The sequence below is a fragment of the Ambystoma mexicanum genome, chromosome 6p (genome assembly GCF_040938575.1).
Source record: "Ambystoma mexicanum isolate Mex_15411 chromosome 6p, UKY_AmexF1_1, whole genome shotgun sequence".
Classification (NCBI taxonomy): domain Eukaryota; kingdom Metazoa; phylum Chordata; class Amphibia; order Caudata; family Ambystomatidae; genus Ambystoma; species Ambystoma mexicanum.
In genome coordinates, this window is record NC_090935.1 from 190,179,941 (window position 1) to 190,200,578 (window position 20,638).

Consider the following 20,638-nt stretch of genomic DNA (forward strand, 5'->3'; position numbering starts at 1 on the left):
TTACTAATGTAGCAGGAGTTATTAGCTTTTCATTAACGTGCCTTAAGAGAAGCACATTGGCTAATGAGGTATTCTTGGGGCAAGAGAGGGTCAGCTTACCACAGAGCATGGCAACATGTGGTATGTCCATATGAGGACCGTTGGACAGGAGATTTTGAATGAGACATGCTTTGTTTGCTCAATTGCCCATACAACGGGCACACCCAAACTATTTGCACCACAAGAAATATCGCCACTGTCAGCACACTGTTCAGTTCACTAGACCTTATGCAATGTGAGAGGGCTGTTTTAGGGCCACAGTTTACAACTGGATTGTGTGGAGGAGAGATATGAGGTTTATAAAGATAACTACATAAAACCTAAGAGAATGGCAGAGAATGAAGATACAAAACATATAATACAGCAGTATGTCACTGAAGGAGTTACGAAGGGGGAAATACTATTGAAAATAAATCACGAAGTAAAATGCCAGAAAGAAGCATGAGATGACATTCCATGGTGTAGGACACAACTACTGTTGCCTATTGAAGGAGCAGTTTTCCACTACAGCAAGAGGGGGGGGGGGGGTATTTGGGTGCACAGGAGGGGATTGGTGGGGTTGGGCCAGGAGGTCATCAAGCATATCAACAGGAGCTGCTCCAGTGTTTGGGATAATGCAGTGAAAGGATTATTATATTGCTGAAAAAAACAGCCTGTCAAGATATCAACATGCACACATGGCACTACACATACAGGGGATAAGTGTAACTTTAAGAGGACAATGAACATCAAAGGCCTACTGCTGCCATTATGGACTCGTACTTGGCTTCCGGCGCCCATTCCTATACACAGCTCCCGCCAGATTGGACTGGTACCTGCACTCTGGTATGCTGCATTCACATGCATTGGTAATACCTCAGATTCACCTTGTGTCCATAAACGAACATTCCCTGCTGGAGAACATGAACTATGCCATAGAATATAAACATATAAACAGGGGCAGCGTCAGTTTGCCTTATGGTGCAAGTTCCCCACCTCCCCTCCCCATGCACTTCCCATCACAGCACTTGCACGATCTGAATGTTGCAAGGCCTATCAGGATCGCTACTTTCTCCTACCTCCCCCCCCCGCCTTGCTGCATAGGCACATTACAATTGACCAATAAATAAATAAAATAAAAACAAATGTCAGAATTCCATCACACAGAAATCAGCAGATAGCCTGGGAGAGATCCCACCTTCATTTAGTCATTTAGATTGTTTTGCTCCACTGCTTTCTTTTTCATCTCCTTACTAGTGTCTGGTGTGCAAACAGTGCTTAATGCATGATGGCTCTAGATTGTTCAGTACAAACTGTCGTGGATTGCAGTACTGAGCTAAGCCTCAATGCAGTGAGAGAGGAGCTTAGGGCAATAAGGTTGATTGCCCTCCTGATGGCTATGAAGGGGGGGTCTGCATTAAAATAGGAGCCTGCTGTTGTACAGAAATTGCCTGCAACAATGAAGTTAATCGGAGCATCACAGAGGCAATACATTCACTGCATTCTCTACATACTGCCATGGTACAGGAAACAAGCAAGGTGGTGAACAAGGAGTGGTATCATCAGATTTATTCTTGGGTGACTTTGTGGTTGGGGAACATTTTCAAGATGCTGGTCCCCATAATGCTGCTCATCAACCTGTGCATTGTTCAGATAGTCTTTGGGTATTGTAGAGGAGTTGGGAAGAAGGGGAAATACATTATGCCACTCACAACACACACACATGCTGGCACACCCTTCTCGATACATGCAACCATGCAGATCTCTGAACAAGTCAGGGAAGTAAGATCGCATATGGTAGCGATAGAGACCCCAATTGGTTTTCCTGGAACACTTTCTTATTGTCTTAATGACCCAGAGAACTGCACTGAACACTAGAAAGATTGTTATGGTGAGGTGGGTGCTGTATTTTTAAATGCACCCCAGATCAATGAGCAGAAGCTGGGGCCAGCTCTAGGGGGTCTCTATAATATGGATGCCGACCATCTGGCAGCATCAAGGTAGGCCCCGTTGGGCTTGTGCACTTGGAATCTGCCATTACATTGTGCATGGTAATGTGTGCTGCTTTCTGACTCCACTCGCCCTGTTGGGCTTCACTTTTTCTTATGGATGCGCCCCCCGCTCCACCTTCTTATCTGCTGGCTCCTCTACCCCCTTCTGGCCTCCCCTCCTTGATGTGCCTGGAGCCCTGTGCCATTCCATCATGGCGGCCTGCTTTGCCACTCAGCACCAGAGTGCTGTGTTGTTACTTTTCTCGCCTCTTGATTGGCCTCTTGCTCCATCTCTTTCGCCAATCAGGAGCTGACAGGTGAATTCTGGCCCCAACCCAAAAGCCTACACTGAGGCTCCCTGTCTGGGCTTGGGTGCACCCGATTGCCCCTCTCCTACTTCACCGCCGCAGCACATCATGATGAAGTATCCTGGACTTTGGAGGCAGACTTTGACCCCACGATCTTAGCCCACCAGAACTTCATGCACCCCTGCAGATTTTGTTGTGAGTTGGCAGCTCACCTAATTCAATTTCATGTTACTTTACATCTGCAGCCATTTTCATTTTTGGGTGTCTAGTGTGCCACTGCTAAAAATCGAATTTTGGTGACTTTACATCTGCAACCACTTCATTTTCATGTCTAGTGTGCCTCTCCCTGTGACCACTCTACCCCCTCCTCTCCTACTACATGTCTCATGCACTTATCAATATCAGAAATGCTGTCAGGCGTGTAAGATTGTCTCATTGCTCTGTTCATCATACGCTCCCCTGTCCCCTCCCCTCTTTCCTTCCTTTATGTATAGCTCTTGCATTATTGGAACGATGTCATATGTTGTAAACAGTATGTTTCATCCTTTCTATGTTGTACCTCTAAATGCAAAGCACTCGCCCATTCTGAATGTTCCGATGCCTATTAAGAATGTACATTTTTGCTTAACTACTCTCCCTCCCTGCGTTGGAGCTCTTTCAAATGCTTGTTAAGTGTACAGGCGCTAGACAAATGACCAATAAAATCAAATTAGAAAAAGATGACTTTGAAAGGCTGAACGAGAAAGGAGAGTTGGACAATAAATTGACCAGAGGGTGGAAGGTATTGGTGCAGGTGAAGCCCCCCGTATGTGTCCCCTGGGTGCGAAAAAATCATATAAGGAAAATGTAGCAGCAAAGGCCTTCTTGGGCCCATTTGGTGCCATGGCAGGCACGTGGGGATATTGTGTGCAATTTTATTTTTGTAGGGTGTTTACGGACGAAGTAGTGTAGTGTAATTAGAAAATGTTTTAGAGTGGTTTGTTTTTGTGAATAATAGAAGTAACAGGTATTGTATTGTATTGTTTTTATTTGTAGCACGCTCCCTCGGGCCCAGAGGCATCAGGTCGCAACTTAGACAGGTTACATAGCAAGCATACATATATTCAAACTAAAGGTACAGTGCAAAGTATTCAGAACATACAGCTATATACATAATTACAGATTAAAGATTAGCGCAGGCACATTACAGACACGTCAGCAGTAGAAATGCATTTTGATTTGATAACATTGGTAGAAAGAAGAAGAATTTTGGGAATGGGTTGAGTATACATTTGTTAATGAGTTTTAGAATGATGATTGAAGTTGGTAATAGTGAGCCACTGGCCATGTTATAGCTAGGCCCCAATTAAACATACACACATTGCCAGGGATGGAGAGTAAGGCCCCATTTTTCAGCTTTGGTCGGTACAGAGGGAATTTTGGTTTCTGCTGATGCTCAGAAAGAGTTCAAACCACAAGTCCAGAGAGAGAAGACACATTGCTGAGTTGCCAGCTAATTTTATAGGAGAATTAACAAAACAGCTTGGGCCCACACGATATGCACATCATTATATAATGTTTGTGAAGGTCATGCGACCTGATGCAGAACGGCTTTGGTACGGTGGTGGTGTTGAGGAAAGTAGAAACCAGTGATGAGGTCAACTTTGGACATCGATGTGACCCATCCTAAACTGATGACCACTTGAACTATCTGTTGTTGTGGCTTTTCATATATATTTATTATATATCCCTTTCTCTCTCTTTTTTATGAAGACAATAAGTAAATCAATTGTTATGACTTTTTTAGGATAAAGTTTTACCTTGCATGTATTATTGTGATGGATGTATGAATGGTTATTGGATGCCTGTGTACGAATGAGATGGATTATATGTGAAACTATGTGAAATTATGTGTTCTTAATTCCTTTCCTGCGATGTAAAATTAATGAGTGCTATGATTAATTCTCGATTAAAATTTGATATTTAAATAATGGATCAGGTTCAATTAAATTTCTTGATTCCTTCTGTCTCCAAAATTGTATCCTCTGGTTTTCTTCCGTAATTAGTAATGTACTAATACCCTGACCCAGAGTGTGGGGTTTCCTGTGTCCTTCAGATAAATATAGAGGAAAGTAAAACCATGTTGTGCGCACAGTGCCCGCTAGGGGAGGCAGACATAAAGATAATTTGAAGAAGAAGCGTGAAGTTCATTTGGTCCAGACAACATGTGGTAAAATGTCTCGAGACGGGGGTCGCAGCAAGGTGGTGCAGATTTCGGGCTGAAAGGGGGGCAGTCATGAGGAACATTTATCTCAATTGGAGTAGCAACATCCTTCGCTTTCACAAGTCTCACGCTCAGCAGGATTGGTCAAGCTCAGTGGGATGCAGGGGGTGAGGTCATTTGAGTAATGTGCAGCCAATCAGATTGGATGGCCATTTGTTATACGTCGCAGGCTGTAGATGCTCAGCCAATGAGGGTAAAGTATGTGCTTTTGAAATGTCAGAAAATGTTGTTGCTTTGAGTGTGTTGAGCTTTTTTGTGATGGAAAAGTAAACTCCCTATCAAATTGTGCAATACTCATTGCTTGTTAGGTCCTAAGTAGTATACAGCCAATGATGATGGCCCTCATTACGAAGTTAGCGGAATGGGTCTACCGTGCCAGTGCCGGTAAACCCATTCCGCCCCATTACGAGGTCTCCTCGCGGGACCCGCAATGGGCGCCTGGTGAAACCAGGCGTCCTTACCGGGTCCCGCGAGGAGACCAGGGAGCTAACAACGGGCCTGTTATAAACGGGTCCGTTGTTAGCTCCTTCCCCATTCCCATTGAGCCCTATGGGAGCTCGAATGGGAATGGGGAAGGACGGGGTCCGGGTTCCTCGGATGAGGAATTACTGGGTCCGCCAAGGTTGGCATGGCCCGGTAAGTCCTCATTTGAGGAACCCGGGCCCGGTATGCGGTAAGGAGGCAACCATGCCGCTAAATGCGGCATGGTTACCTCCAAGCTCGTAATGAGGGCCAATGTTAGGATTTTAAAGAAGGTTATTTATTTTTATGATATCTAAATGTGTGATTAATAAGGTATAAATGTTTAGGCCCCATGGGGGTGTGTTGAGAGCTTTTTCTGCACTGACGCATCTCATCTTTTCATTCCTTTGGATTGTCATTTTGATATTACTTTGGATTACCAAGGAAATGACACCTCTACAGAACAGAACCAGCCATGAAAGAGGAAGTGGGTCTGTGTTATTGCTCTAAAAAAGTGAGGAGCTACACAGGAAAGTCAGTGGACAGCTTCATTACTAAAGGAAGCCTTGACTGAGCTTGCCAAAATGAAGAAATCAAGATTAGGGATTATTTCTGTTTCCGTGCATAAAGGAATGTCCTTGCAATTATTGAGCATGGAGAAAATGTATAATGTGCTCGCTCACCATTCGTCTGAATAATCACATTTGTAGCTATTGAGCATAAAACTAGTTTGAAAACAAAAAAAATGGCAATTGAGTATTGAGTCCCAATGTAAATAGATATATCCCAAACTGGACAACTAATTCCACAGTTTGTGAAAAAATTACCTGTTCAGTCTCCATTTGCAAGAATTGTCTAGTAATGGGAGCACTAATCTGTCACTAGTTACTGAGTCCCTGGAAGAAAGTCTGTGTTCACTATAATTAACTACTGGAGGTTGAAGTCAAAAAGGTTTAGGGACAGGTCCAAAAGACATTGGGCCTCATTACGAGCACGGCGGTAGGGGGTTAACGGCACCGGCAAAGAATGCTGGTGCTGTTAACCCCCTACTGCTGCAATTCCGAGGTCCCTTACTGGGTCCCACTAAGGCCAGATGGTTTTACCAGCCGCCCTTAGCGGGAGCCCCTAAGGGACCAGGGAGCTAACAATGGGCCCACTGGGGGCTCGAATGGGAATGGTTTTCAGAATGGGGACTTACCGGGTCCTCCAAGGTTCGAATGACCCGGTAAGTCCCATTCCGACACCCGGACCCGGACACCGGTTTGGAGGCAGCCATGGTGCTAAAAGCACCATGGCTGCCTCCAAACTCGTAATGAGGCTCATTTTCATTTTGCACTCCCCCCAGTTTGTTTATATGTCTACAGCTGTTTGGTTGGCAATAGCGCATCATGTAGTGTGAGGAATTGCTATCTCGTAAGGGTGCAGTAGCACTAGCATTTTAGGATATTTAATAATTAATACAATGATGCTGTAAATTCCATCTCTGAAACAGTAAATGCCTTATTATATTTACCTTTCATTAGCTCTGTGTCAAAAGCATGGTGTGCATATGTGACCTGCTGCATCATTAGCTTGATCTGCAGGGCCTGCACTCCATTGGCACAGAGCAGGTACCCATCTGACAGCTGCACTGACAGCCTCTCAGTCTCTGCTGAACAGTAGCTGAATTAAAGATATACACCCCTGTTCCAAAGACTACATAACAATGAGAATGCTGTCCTGGTGGCACGCCCAACTGTACATATAAGCTATACCTATGTTTTAAGGTATGGTGGCCAGTATCTCTCATAATCATCTCCGAATCACAGCAACTTGACATCATACGTGTGTCATCATTGTGAGCCCAGCTCAGCTGTAAATGCATATCTATTTCCCCGAGTTAAGCTGGCTATGCTGCTGTTAGCAGCACTTTAGACCTGGGGGTTACGACTCCTTGTTTCTTTGTGAGGACAGGTTACACCCTCCCCAGAGAGACAGACACTCCACAGGAAGCTGTCCTGGGTACAGGAATCAAAGGACACACCCATTCACAAAAGGAGTAACATCACACCAGGGCACTGCATACCAAAAAGGCCTTTGATCCTTTTGAGAATGGAAGGGGCAGGGTTAGTGTATACAGGGGAAGATCTTTACAGCTGGGGTAAGGTTCCACCATCTTTCTTCTCTCTACCGCTATCTCTCCTTCCTTTCCCATCCACTTCCTACAGCACAAAGTATGTTGGATGTGATGTCAGAAGGCAACTTCCACGGATTCCTTGGTCTGGGATCGGACCCCTAAAGCAGGCTCTCTGTAGTCCAGTCACCTGTAGACTCTTACCTTTACAATGAGGGATGTCCCACTCCATCTTTGCTTTGATTCACTTTTGGGCAAAAACTTAAGGCAGAATCATTTTGACCTCATCTTGGAGAGTTGATGAAGGTCCTCCAATAGTGAGGGGATGACTGAGTTTTCAAGGAATAGAGAGGGAGCACACTGGGGACCACTGGGGGTGAACTACTGCTGGGACAGGACATGCCTCTATGCGAGTTACAACTGTACCTAGGACCTCACTGTGCTGAAAGAGCCCTACAGTCTCTCCCATCTCTGGGAGCCCAAGAACAGGGACTGATCTGCTCATTGAATCCCTAGATTGAGATTCATAGCATCCTGAGAGTCAAGACAGCCAAGAACCCTGTGTTCATTAGCTCAAACCAGTTAAACTGCTTTTGAACCAGGATTACAGTATTTTGAACTATTGGACCCACCCATGCTGCCTTTGGGACTCAGACAAACTCTTTGCATGCGTCCTGAACCAGCTCAATGCTGCATTGTATCTCGCAGACCCTGTCACCTGCTTGTCTTGAATCAAATGCTTATCACTGGACCCCGAATCAAACCGCTGGAGTGTCACTCACCAACTCAAACCAGCAGTTACCAAAGAACTTGACCAGGCTGACCTCAAACTGCTGCTTCGTTCATCAATACACTGAAACATCAGGATTACCATGTCAAACCTTTGCCAACCCGTAACTCAAAACATGGGCTCCTCACTCTCTTACCCTACCCAGAGGTTACCACGCGGCTTGAACTGATTCGACCCCCAACTGATCCTTGTGGGTGCTCCAACTGGCATTACATGAATGCCGCCTTCAAGCTGCTATGAGCCACCACATTCAACCTGACAGGTGGTAGCTCACGCATATCAGCAAGACTTACTGCATCCAAACTTGCTGCGAACCAATAGCTCAACAGGTTGAAGCCTGGTTCGATGCTGTCAAACCGCCAAAAAATGCAATAAGGTATTATTGATGGGAAACATACCCATTGGTCCATTTTATGGTTAGGCCACTTTGAACTCTTCTTCACCTAAGACATGAAGAACCTTGTGGTTTTTACTGCCATTTCACCCCTGATTCATTAGAGTGCTTCATCTTGCTGTATTTGGTTATCCTGTTTTCTTTCCTCAGGGGTGAGTTCTCTACATATAGTGTGTTTAATTAAATTATATATTTTTATAGAACCTTGTTTGGACACTTTATTATAAACAGTTATATTTTGCTGGTTGGGGTGTTACTGAATCACATTCACATCTCCCTTGTGAGTATAGCCTTCCCTCTGCCCAAGTTACCACACACCTGTTCTACCTTTATGATTGTTTTGGCTCTTGGTTTTTGTGAAGGCTGAGTAGGCACTTTAGCCTCTACTCACCTTTTTACTCTTGCAATGGAGAAGCCAATTCATCACATGTAGTATAAATCATTGTTCACAAAGGGTCTAGTGTGAGAATATCTAAATCATGTATGTAAGTTGTATATGTCTATGTATAGAGATTTCAACAAAACCACTGTCCTCCAGGCAAAAACGACCCGTACCTTGCCCCCCAGCCTTTAAGCCTTACATGAGATACACATTTTTTCACCATTCTATGAATTCTTCTTTGCATCTGTGCCCACTGAGACAAAGCCTCAGTGGTGTCATGCTTTGTACAGGGTTTCTAATATTTAACCTTTGATAGACTCGCCTATAGAGAGGAGTGGGAAAATGACCTGATTGGAAACATTAAAAAAACTATAATTCAAGTTATGTACCAGAGGGACACCACTTTCTAACTCCTGTTTTATCATCTGAACCTTGGACATGGGGAAGGGTACATTGGAAGCCGTGCAATCTATCACAAATCACTGACATTTCATTTTCAGTGAAGGCTCCTATTGCTGACTTCTCCAAATTAATTCTGAAGTCGTATCCCTGTAACAGAGACGTTGGTAGTTTGAGATGTATACGCAATACATTCCACAACTATGTGATTAGAAGTACTTCATCTAGATATGCAATTTCCCAAACCATCCTTAAGCTCAGAAATGGTGCTAAGGGTTTTAGGAGCTTCATAAAACACCAGAGGGCAGTTGACAGTCTGTCAAAAGCAAAGTGCACTGGTACTTTACCCCCATGTAGGAATGGTTGAAGCCGCCTCTGATGGATTACATTGTTGCAGTTAGGTAAACATCCTTCAAGTCTAGTCTGAACAGCAGTGTCCTGGTCTCCACCTGTCTCAACATAAGGATTGTCTATGAAACACTTGTGTATAGGCATGTTATAAATGCCACATCATATCATATATCATATCTCTGTCTAGAAATGGTGATGCTCAATGATTTTTGTTGATGATCCCTGAGATCGATTGGTGGATCAAAACTTTTCTCCCTCTATCTAAGCAGGAATATGCTGCTCTCAAAAACCTTTTTGATATATCTCCCTGATTCTCTGCACATAAACTGCTTTTATTTCTTCATACACTGCCAAAGATTCTCAATAAACATGTGGACTGCAGCAGACCCTGATATTGTGTTTCCCTAGCTGGCTTCCATGTTCCTGTCTGGGTGTTACAGGGTCCTTTTCATTTACGTAGAGGTTCTGCACAATGACGTCTGCTCTATTTCTACCAGTGCTTACTCGCTCTGTACAGGACAATATTTTCCCTCCTAAGCAAGCTGGTCTACAGGTCTCGCTCACAAAGATTCCAATTAAGTACCAAATGTGTTCAACGTTGACAGGTAGCAGGAATAATGGGTTCTACATTCACTCAAATTTTCCTTTAACAAAATTGTGAATACATCCCCAGAAGGTGCTGTGGCTTCTGGGGTCAATGCTTTGACCCAATTGCTTGGAAATACCAAGTGGAATGACGATGTAGGTCACCTCATTTGATTTAGATGGCCCTGGGGACTAGGATTCTGCAGGTGAATGAACAGTGATTTTGACCAATTATGAGACCCTTAAGACCGATATTTAAACAATATGTTTCTTAACAACAGTATCAGTTACATTAAGCACAGCTTAAGTGAGACGACTGCAATGACGTGTCCTGCAGGAACAAAATAATTTCAAAGAAAATCTCAAATGTAAACAAAAACCTAAAGCACGCATTCTTGTAAAGAAAAATGGTGGACACCGAAATGAAACTCAAATTGCGTTTTAGGCAAAGATGGGAACAGTTGGGCAATTTCATTGTTGACAATTTGCTTTTGCCAATTTCACGAAAATTGGTGAAACCCAAAAAGCTGCATTAAAAGGAATCAGCAAAGAGACTGCTTGCTGGTGATCATTTTCTCAGCAAATTAAGTTAAACAATTAAGTATACATATTTTGGTGACAAAATTGAAGGCAACCTGTTTTTATTTTGTATAAATGTAAGTTGAAAGCTGAAGTAATTTGTTTTCAACAAGTTACATAAGTTTTCCATTTGCATTACTGAAAATAAAAGCCAGAATTATAACTCTTTTTCATGGAGCTTTGGACTTAATTTGCAGATCAAAGACAATGCCAAGTTGGATTGTGGTTGGTCTATGGCGACCATCTAGGTATACTTTCTATATAGGGTCGGGTTGTGATTGGGTCTCTTCAGACAGGTGGACAACCATACCCACCCCTAGTGCAAGACACCTTCCGTGTCATAAAAATACACAACATTTCATTGGCTTTCAAACTATAGGGCTCTTTGCTACGTGGCCCTCTACAATTGGTTGGCATGCTTGTAACCTTCTGGACTATTCCACTCGCTAACAGTACGCAAGCTGGTGCCCTAGGTGATGGAGGGTTGGACTTGACCATGCCTCTCCACACAATGGCCCTCATTACGACCCTGGCGGATTTTTTCCGCCATCGGCGGACTTTTCCGCCATGGCGCAAAGTCCCTTTACGCCATGGCGGATGGCGGACTTACCGCCCCATTCCGAGGTCGGCGGGGCGGTAAGTCCCCATTGACCCATTTACCCTTCCCCATTCCCATTTCGGCCCCATAGGGCTCAATGGGAGTGGGGAAGGTGTTAATTACGCCACCGTACACTACGGTGGCGTAATTAACACCGAGGTCCCATAGCGCCATGGATTTTTACGCCCGCAAAAAGCGGGCGGAAAAATGACCATGGCGCTATGGGAACTCGTAGTTGGCGGTAAGGGGTCGGCGCAGCTAACGCTGGCGCAAACCCCTTAGCGCCAGGGTCCTAATGAGGGCCAATGAGCACAACATCCACCATCACTCCTGCTGTCTGCCATTCCATTCATTTTTTGAACTCGGCCTTGCAAAGGATCACTTTGCCTGAGAACAAAAGGGAGTGTGAGCTTGGTCTTATCTTATAATCTCGGTGTAGCTTAGCCAAAGTCCATTTTCATCTGACCATGTGACAGGAGACTGTGTTTTGAGCTCCTTCTTCACGTTCATTGTATCTTCTCGATTGGATAACCAGTTTCTTGGCTGCCCCAACCCTTGACATCAGGCCAGACAAGCCTTCTCGAATCTTTCTTCCCCTTCAGCTGTTTTCTCCAACTGCGCCACACTTTCAGCCCTTCTATTCATGGTTTCCAAGTTTTCAAAAATGCGTTGTGGAACATCCAGATTCTATACGCATATATATATATATATATATATATATATATATATATATATATATATATATATATATATATATATATACTAACAAAAGAAACGTTCTTAAAGGGACGTTATGGTTAAGTTGCACTACTTAAAAACCTATGAAATTCAATGGAAAAATGTTGCTACAGGGACGTTATGGTTACAAGTAAAACCTAAAAACACATGTCATTGATGACATCACTGATGACATCAGAGGTCTGGCTACCTCTTTTTTTGTTTAGTCACATATCTACACTAGATGCTTTCCTTCACTAACAGTGAGGAACTACAAAGTGAAAAGGTACTATATTTGTACACCTTACACTTCTCATATGTTCTTACACTGCTTTCCTTAGGGTTTAGTCACATAATATGGTACATATATATACGGGAAGAAGGAAGCCTGAAATACATCAATCATTTTTGTGCATTAAGATAATCAGTTATGTTATTAATACTTTCTGCTAATACTGCTGCTTTTTTGCTTACTTTACTTACCCAGTATATATGACATACACAGTGCAACAGACCCCTGCCTTTCAAAGGTCACTGTATTGTGCATATACTGCAATGCAGTACTGTGTAGAGGAGAACATTTACAAAGTGTTTTTGAGGCTTCTGTACAGGAGCAATGCAAACACTGCCCCCTACCCAAGTAAGGTACACCCCACATCTTGCCAAATCTCCCTTCCACTGCTGGCTTTTCTGGCATGTCTTATAACAACAGGAAAAATGCTACACAGCAGAAGGTGGGGGGGGTACAAAAAGACTCTTTTCAGAGCCACCATCCACTGCTCAAAAATAGAAGTTGAATGCAAGCATGCAGGCGGTGATGCTGCTTATCAGCGCTGCGTACATAGAAGGCAACAATGGGTGGCGGACATCGTCAAGAGCATTGTACGCATTTGCTAAAATACCTGGTGGCTCTTAAAAGAGCCTTTTTGTGCTGGTTGTATTTTCAACTGTAAAAGTAGTGAACAACCACAGGGAAAATACTTCCTACACTTGCAGGAAGCACTGCACGTCATTTTGGATATTACACAGAAAGATCTCATTGCCAGCATCAGTCATATGAACTCCATCTGAACAAAACATTTTCAAACTACTAAACGTAACATTTTCATTGTGGAAGGAGAACATGCCAACGTCACGTAAAAAAGCATAAAGAGCCTTGTTCACATTATGCCATGCTTTCTCCATTTGTGGGCCACACAAGGAAGAACGCAGCCACATCTGTCTCTGGGCAATGCGAGAACAAATTATGTGTGATTTTGGAAACATTTCCATGAGTTGCCGAAATGTCTCCTTCATTGCAAACTGCAGTGAAATGCTGGTAATACGCCCTGAACTGTTCCCTCCACAATTAACAACAATAATAAAAAGCATCACCAAACTGGCATAAAGTGGACCCACATGGAACCACTGCATCCCACGTATTGCGTACCAGTGCACATAGACATTATGGAAACCAAGGTGTGCTGCTAGTGGACAACGTTCTGCGTAAACTTGTGCCCAATGTATCGAGGAGTCACCCAACAGTCATGTAGGCCACCTACTTAATCTTAATGGCACGCCCGTCCCAGGAGCCATGTCCACTCCTATTGGCAAACAGACGCTCTGGCACAATCTGTTGCAACACACCACATCCACAAATTCATATTGACCAATCCCAACTCCTGCACAGTCCCATTTCAGTTGCAGCCACCATCAAAAGACCCGGATGTAACATGTGCATGCCCTCAAAAGGCGTAGCTTTTGCCAACATATTGCCCTGTATACAGCGCTGCACAAGCACATTTTAAATGTCATAGAAAGTGGGCGTCTTCTTAGAAGTTCTGAAAAGGTTTTTATTTTCTAATTTTGCTAAAGGGACATTTAAAGAAACACCTTTTTGTGTGCTCCTTGTTAAGGGTTGCTCTCGGCTTTGTCCTCCATACATTACTACATGTGTGTCTGCAGCATACATTGCACAGAGTGCAACATATTACTAATTGCAATAGGGGAAAATAATTCACTGCCACTGATAAATGTCACACTACAAGCACTAACTTTGTTATGGGCACAAAACAACATCCTACCATGGATCACAAAAGCAGACACACACGTGAATCGCTAAAACGTAGTCCCATTTCCATAGCAAGCACATCACGAAGGACAGCATGTAGCACGTGCGTTTTCCCCAACTAATGTGAGGGCCGCGGCCCAGTAAATCAGGGCCAGTCCTTCTTCGCTTTCAAGTACTCTTTCAGCAGCACTCCCTGATTGGCTACTGTTATGTTGAAGTATTGCATACACATCCACCAATTACATCCAAGAACTGTGCATGTAATTCTATCACATCTATTTAACAGTGCGTAACAGCCGTTAAACACGTAGAGGTGAAATATCCTGTAAATCAAAAACACCTGCACGAGAAAGTACTGTACAATGATCTATGCGTTCTGCACCCACAAACATCAGCATCGCTACCCAGCACCACACCCAGTAGGTATTACAATTTTCTGTACAGTACAGTGCCAACTGTGTTATACATGCATAGCAGCAGTGTACCTATGAGTAAATTTCCATAACATGCTAAAATTTGAACTGTTACATCTCCCATCACCTACCAATACATCACTCCTACAGTGTAGGTGGTTCCAAAGGTTCAATTTGCCCACCCCAGGCATAGGTATACCAAAAAGGTTACTCTGTTCTTGTGTTCCGTCATTTTTTACAATGCTTTCCCCCATTAAAACACTGCCTAGCAAATTTGTACAAATCATACACAAAACTATCAGGCAGCCTTTCTGGCCAAACTATACAAAGTGCATACATTTCAAGCATAACAACAGTTTCCACATGCACATTATAAATAACAACAGCAGTTAAGCAATAAAAAAAGTTATCGCCACATTCACAACAGTATCATTCGTAAATGTGCATAATGAAATTAAAACCCAAAAGCAATGCCTGCACACATGTTCTAAGCACACATATGCAAAGAACTGCATACAAATGGACGCCCGAAAGCATTGTGCTTTGCACTCTGTAAATCTTTCTGCACCTTTTGTCTCATCCTTCCACAATGCGCACTACTGCATTTGTGAAGTAAATAGGCCTACACTAATACACACACGCTTTTCATAACAAGTGATACACTAAACTCCCAAATAGCCCCCCTATTCCCTTAACAAACATGCTTATACTCTCAAGCGCCCTCCATATTGTACACCTTCCATATATACACGCACACTTCGTCTTCCTGCCAAGACATCCCCCTATAGTAATGTAATTTACAAATGTAAGCACTATGTCATTAGCCAACATATTGGGCCTCATCACGAGTTGGGCGGTACCGCCGGTGCTATTAGCGCCGGCGCTAATAGCCCTACCGCCATACCCCCGGCACTATTAGTGCCGGATCACGGGTTTGGCGGTAGGGTTATTGCCCAATCCCCATTGGGCCCATTCGGGAATTCCTCATTCCGCATTGGGCCCAATGGGGAAAATTTGCGCTATTACCACCGGCGGATTTCCCGCCGGCGGTAATCACGCCCGAAAATCACCAATTTTGCTGCGGATTTCCCCCCAGCTCAGAGCTGGAGGAAATCCGCCAAAGCCATGATCTGGCGGCCACATAAATGCAGCGGTAATAGCGCTACCGCCACATTTAAGGGTTACCGCCAGACTAGTGATGAGGCCCATTGTCTTGCTATCTTCTTATGCAGAAGCAGTACCCACCGGTCTCTGGAAAGCCACTGGAGTGTGTACTTCAAAATACAGCTTACAATAAATCCACTATCTGCAATCAACAAAGTAAGTACAATACCAGCATACACTTGTATGTCTTACTAAACGAGTGCATTATTGTTGTAATATAGCATATAGATGTGTGCCCATCCAGCAGTATGTACTTCATTGTTACTTATCACACCTCTACAGGTGCTAAGTGTTTGTTATTTCACCACCATTATAATAATGCCCACATACTAACATAGTGTCCCCAACCTAACCTTACATACCACTGCAGAGCCATGCACTTCTAATTAAATAGCTGCCTACCCTCCCATTCACCCACTGACTCACATTATACACATGTACATGTGAAAATGTGCGCACCTACACTTTCATTTCTTCGCCAACAGCTACTACACAATGCCTACCAAACGGCAATTCCATAGACAGAAATGCAGAAAGAGAGCCATGCAACCTTCAAACACAGAAAGTAGCCATCCACTGCAAGCTCAACGTGAACAGAAAGGTGAAAGAAAAGAGGTAATTCAGTCATTAAGAAAAACTGATGCATCTACTAGTAAAGACAGTGTAGGCGAGCCATGCAAAATGTGAGAATGTAAAGAAAACTACTACAGACAGTGGAACACACACTACTGCTAAGAGAGCATGGACAAATGGTAACGTAATCACAAGCAAGCATTCTAAAAAAGTAATTTTACAAAAGATTTTCCACAACGAGTCCTTCAGTACCTTCCAAGTAGAGGGCAGAAATCATGTTCAACCCTCAAAACCTACCACAGAAAAGTGATCCTAGAAGCTCTTGTAGACAGTGCTATAAGCGTGAAGCAGACATTGTTTATAGTAATTTTGAAGAGAATGAAACCACTAACAAGATGAATTAGTAAATTGCAAGCACAACTTTGAAAGCAAATGCAACATGAGCATAGATACCTTTGGCCACATATGTACAGGTGAGTGGAGTCACACCACCAACACAGAGCCATACTTCAATGAAGAATCATAGAAACAACAACAAACTAACCAAATTGCCTTACATCTGAGTGGGCGAGGGTATGAAAAGATACACAATACCATAATGAAAGAGGAAACACTACTTACAGAAATATACCCACCAAACTTAGATGTCACTCTTCAATCCACCAAACCAGCACACCGCTGTCATGATTCTTGCCCCTCATGTCCCCAGCCCTCCAAGATGTCAGGCTGGAGCCAGGCCACGATCACCTACATGGCCCTCAAGGGCCTCTCCATCCCTCCAAAGACCCACTTGGAGTCAGATTTGGCGCTTGTGGCACCAGACTCACTCACTCCCATAGGATAACATTGGGGATTGGACTTGTAGTGCATTGATGGGAACAAGATGGATGCCCCCACATATTTCAGTTCCCAGAACTGCATGTGCAGTCTAGTCTTTTGGGTGTGGTTCAGCCCAGAGACACCTGGGATACCCAGAGACTATTTAAGCCACACCCAGGCTGAGAAACCTGCTTTGTGTTTTCTGCACCTGCAGTGTGACACTCACCGTGTTCAGGTCGGTCTCCAGTAGGCCTGCATCTTTCTTCTGCGCTCAGCTCCTGCAAGAACAAGAACACCATTAGGAACAGCCTTACCTTGCGGCGCTTCTGCCCATCATTCATCACTTCTTCTGTTCTGCTGGCATCTTCGACGGTGTCGTTCCCATCCCTGGACACGCCGCTTCCTAAGGAAAAGGGAAAAGAACAGAAAAAAGGCATTAGTAAGCATTCAGCAAATCTTCGCTTATTTTTAAAGACTGTACGAGCTTCAAATGCTTACCTGAATCCCAGCCGCTCTGAGGGAACTCTGTCTCCGGAACTTCTCATCCATCTGCAAGAGGGAAAAGACACTCCAGGTTAGCGTGGAAACATCTAGAGGCGCCGCATACCGCACTTACTCACCGCATTTCTTCTTCATAACCGGCATCCACGCTGAAAACGTTGTGACACCTAAAAGACACAGAAAAAGAACTCAGTTCAATACAAATACGAAAGGGTTGCATCATGCTCTCACTCACCTTCAGCGCTACTCATCTCAGCAGCACGTCACCATCCCCGGACGCCGGCCATCCTCTAAGGAAGGAAAGGAACAAAGTTAGAGAACTGTTCAAAAGACTCATTATACTTCCCTGTCGGACTCTTGCCAGTGAAGTAACTAGGCAGCAACGAGCCTGCATCAATCAATGCATCCCTGCGCTGAAAGCAGGACGGAGAGACACTTTCCAAGAAAACAAGGTGAGCTGTGGATCAAAGGGAAGGGTTGGACACCGGGGAAATAGGGGTTCAAGCACACAGAGACAATAGGGAGTTAAACTCTACGAATCCTGTGTTTCAGGCACAGTCTCCAGTCGAGTATACTCCAGGGAAGGGTTCGAGGTCGTAAGAGGTCAGAACAGGCTGAGTGATGTCCCCGTGGATACCAGGTGAGCGTTACATCCTCACCTACAAATTGCCTTGCACATCAATGTGTAATGTTCGCCAAAGCCTAATAAAAAATTTGCAGCAATTCCTCAATCAATATGTTAAAGGCAACGAAAAATGAAAATACTGCAAACTATGGACTCCTGTCCAGTACGCAACTACACTGGAATACGAGGACATTCCTTAGCCTGTTTTTCTGGACCAGCTTGCAAAAGCACCTTCCACTGCATTAAAATGTTAGCAACCCACCATTCAACAGTCAGAAATTTAGTGTACAAACTGTACTATGCAAAACTCCAGATTTAGCACTCCAACATTTAAATGATATTCTCCTGCACGGTATAGCCACACAAGTGCTCTATCAAATTCAGCACATCCAAAGGAAATACTGTGGAATTGAAGTGCAGTTACACACTGCAACTTTTTCAGACAACAGTACTGACAACAGTGCAGGTATCAACTTTTTATATCACACATACAGAAAAGAAATACAAAAGTTCAAAAGCACTTCTGCTGAAATGCCAAATCAAGTACTTGTGTGTTGTCGTAGAACTTTCTATAAAAAGACCACCACAACTGTAGATATAATGCAGAAAATAGAGGGCAATGAAGAATCCCAATGGTTTCAATTAGCGCTGTACCTTCTAGCAGAAAACAAGCACAACATTACCAACACCTCCACACTGTGCACATCCTGCACTGCAAAACTTGACAATAACCAAAGGCCTTCACCAGAAATTAGTAATAATTTGGAACTATTTCCACTGCCAAATGCACTGCAGTAGCTTAATTTATGTGTATGAGAGCATTATAATACAAACAGTGCACCCATTTCAAGCAATAATACGTCTTCAACCAAAAACTGCAAAATTACTTCCCACCGAATTACTGAAAGGCATTTGTGGTAAAGTAGTCTATTTACTGTTAGAACTCAAAGAAAATGTAGACACTCTACGAATGCAAAGGCCAATAAACAAATCTTTGATTATCTTGGTGCATGGTGGACCTACAAAAGACAACAAAAACCTGGCGACACCTAGTTAATGTTAATGTTAAAGGTCATTTGTACCGTGCACTATCACCACCGGAGTGGTCCCCTGGCGCTCTGGCGGCTCTGAAAGAGGGGGGGAGGGTGGGTTAGTGGGTGGAGGCTGGAAAAGTGCAAGATTGCAGTGATGTGCTGTTGGCAGCCTCAGCCCGGTGGTTCCGTCGGCTGGGCCTGGGGTGTATGCGGCCGGTAGTCGTCGTGTGCTGATGTGCGAGTCTATGTGTTTTTTTGTTTTGTTGTTGCAGTGTAGTGAAGTTTGTGCGGTTTGCTGCGCTAGAGGTTTGTGGTTGTGTTTGGTTTGGAGTTTGAGAGGTGTATGCAGAGAAGGAAATTGTTAATGGTATTCGTTAGTCATCTCTATCCTGGACTGAACCGGTTGGGCTCGTGTAATCTTACCCGACGGGATGCTTGTACACCCTGAGCCTCAGGAGGTACGTGCCCGATTTTCCATTCGAGGCCGTTTGAGGATCTAGCTGTCCCCTCCGCCCGCTCCCTTAATAACCTTGCATGCTCCTCACCCCCTCCACATGACTAGCGCCGCTGCTAGTGTCCATACACCCGGTTGTGTGGTGATTGGTGGTATCTTGTCCGTTCCACAGCCTCGTGGAACCTAGTTGTGGCTGTACGGGCGGTGGGGGATGGTAAGTGTTGGCTGGAGTAGTTGTATCCGTTTCTCTGGGTCTCGCGGGTGGACCCCTGTGTCCAGCGTCAGCCCTACTGGTGCCCAGGGTACTTCTGTCGGTTCTAGGGACAATTTACCCACTGTACTCCAAAGACACCATAGACAATGTACAAGAAACATATGAAATGCGGAAAGCCAAAGGAGCGCCTATCAGTATATGGGAAAAATGTGTGGAAGCACAAGTCTTTCCTCTACTCTTCCACACTGGAAAAGGTGGAAGATATGATGAAAGAAGCACACAAATAACAGCATCAGAATACCGCTGTTTACTAATGTATTCTGAAGACCCTAGATTTAGACAGAACGTGGAGTACATATTCCACCTGCTCTTTGAAAGTGAACTAGCAATGCTATGTTATGGAGTTGCTCACACATTAAAAACAGGATCCCATTTTCCAAAACATGTCTGTTACGCAACTACTTCAAAAGGTGCAAGAGATGGACACATTTTTACAGTCAAATGTTACAAATCTCTTGGCAAACATGCAAACATGCGTGGAATGAAAGAGTACTGGTTCCGATGGCATGCAGATGTACGGTGTATGCCACGCAACCTTGGCCCTCCTAAATGGTTTGTCACTTTAAGTTGTGCTGAGTATGCATGGAAAGACTTGCACATTTTCCAATGCTTAGCAAACAAAAACAAAACAGGTGTAGACATGAAAACAATAGAAGAGCCATTCTCTCTCGATCCAGTAAATGTTTCACGCTACTTTCAACATCACTTCCTTGCAATGTAAGTCTAGAAACTACCCTACCAAAGCATAGAAGCATAGAAGGTTTACTATGTTGGCCGAAAA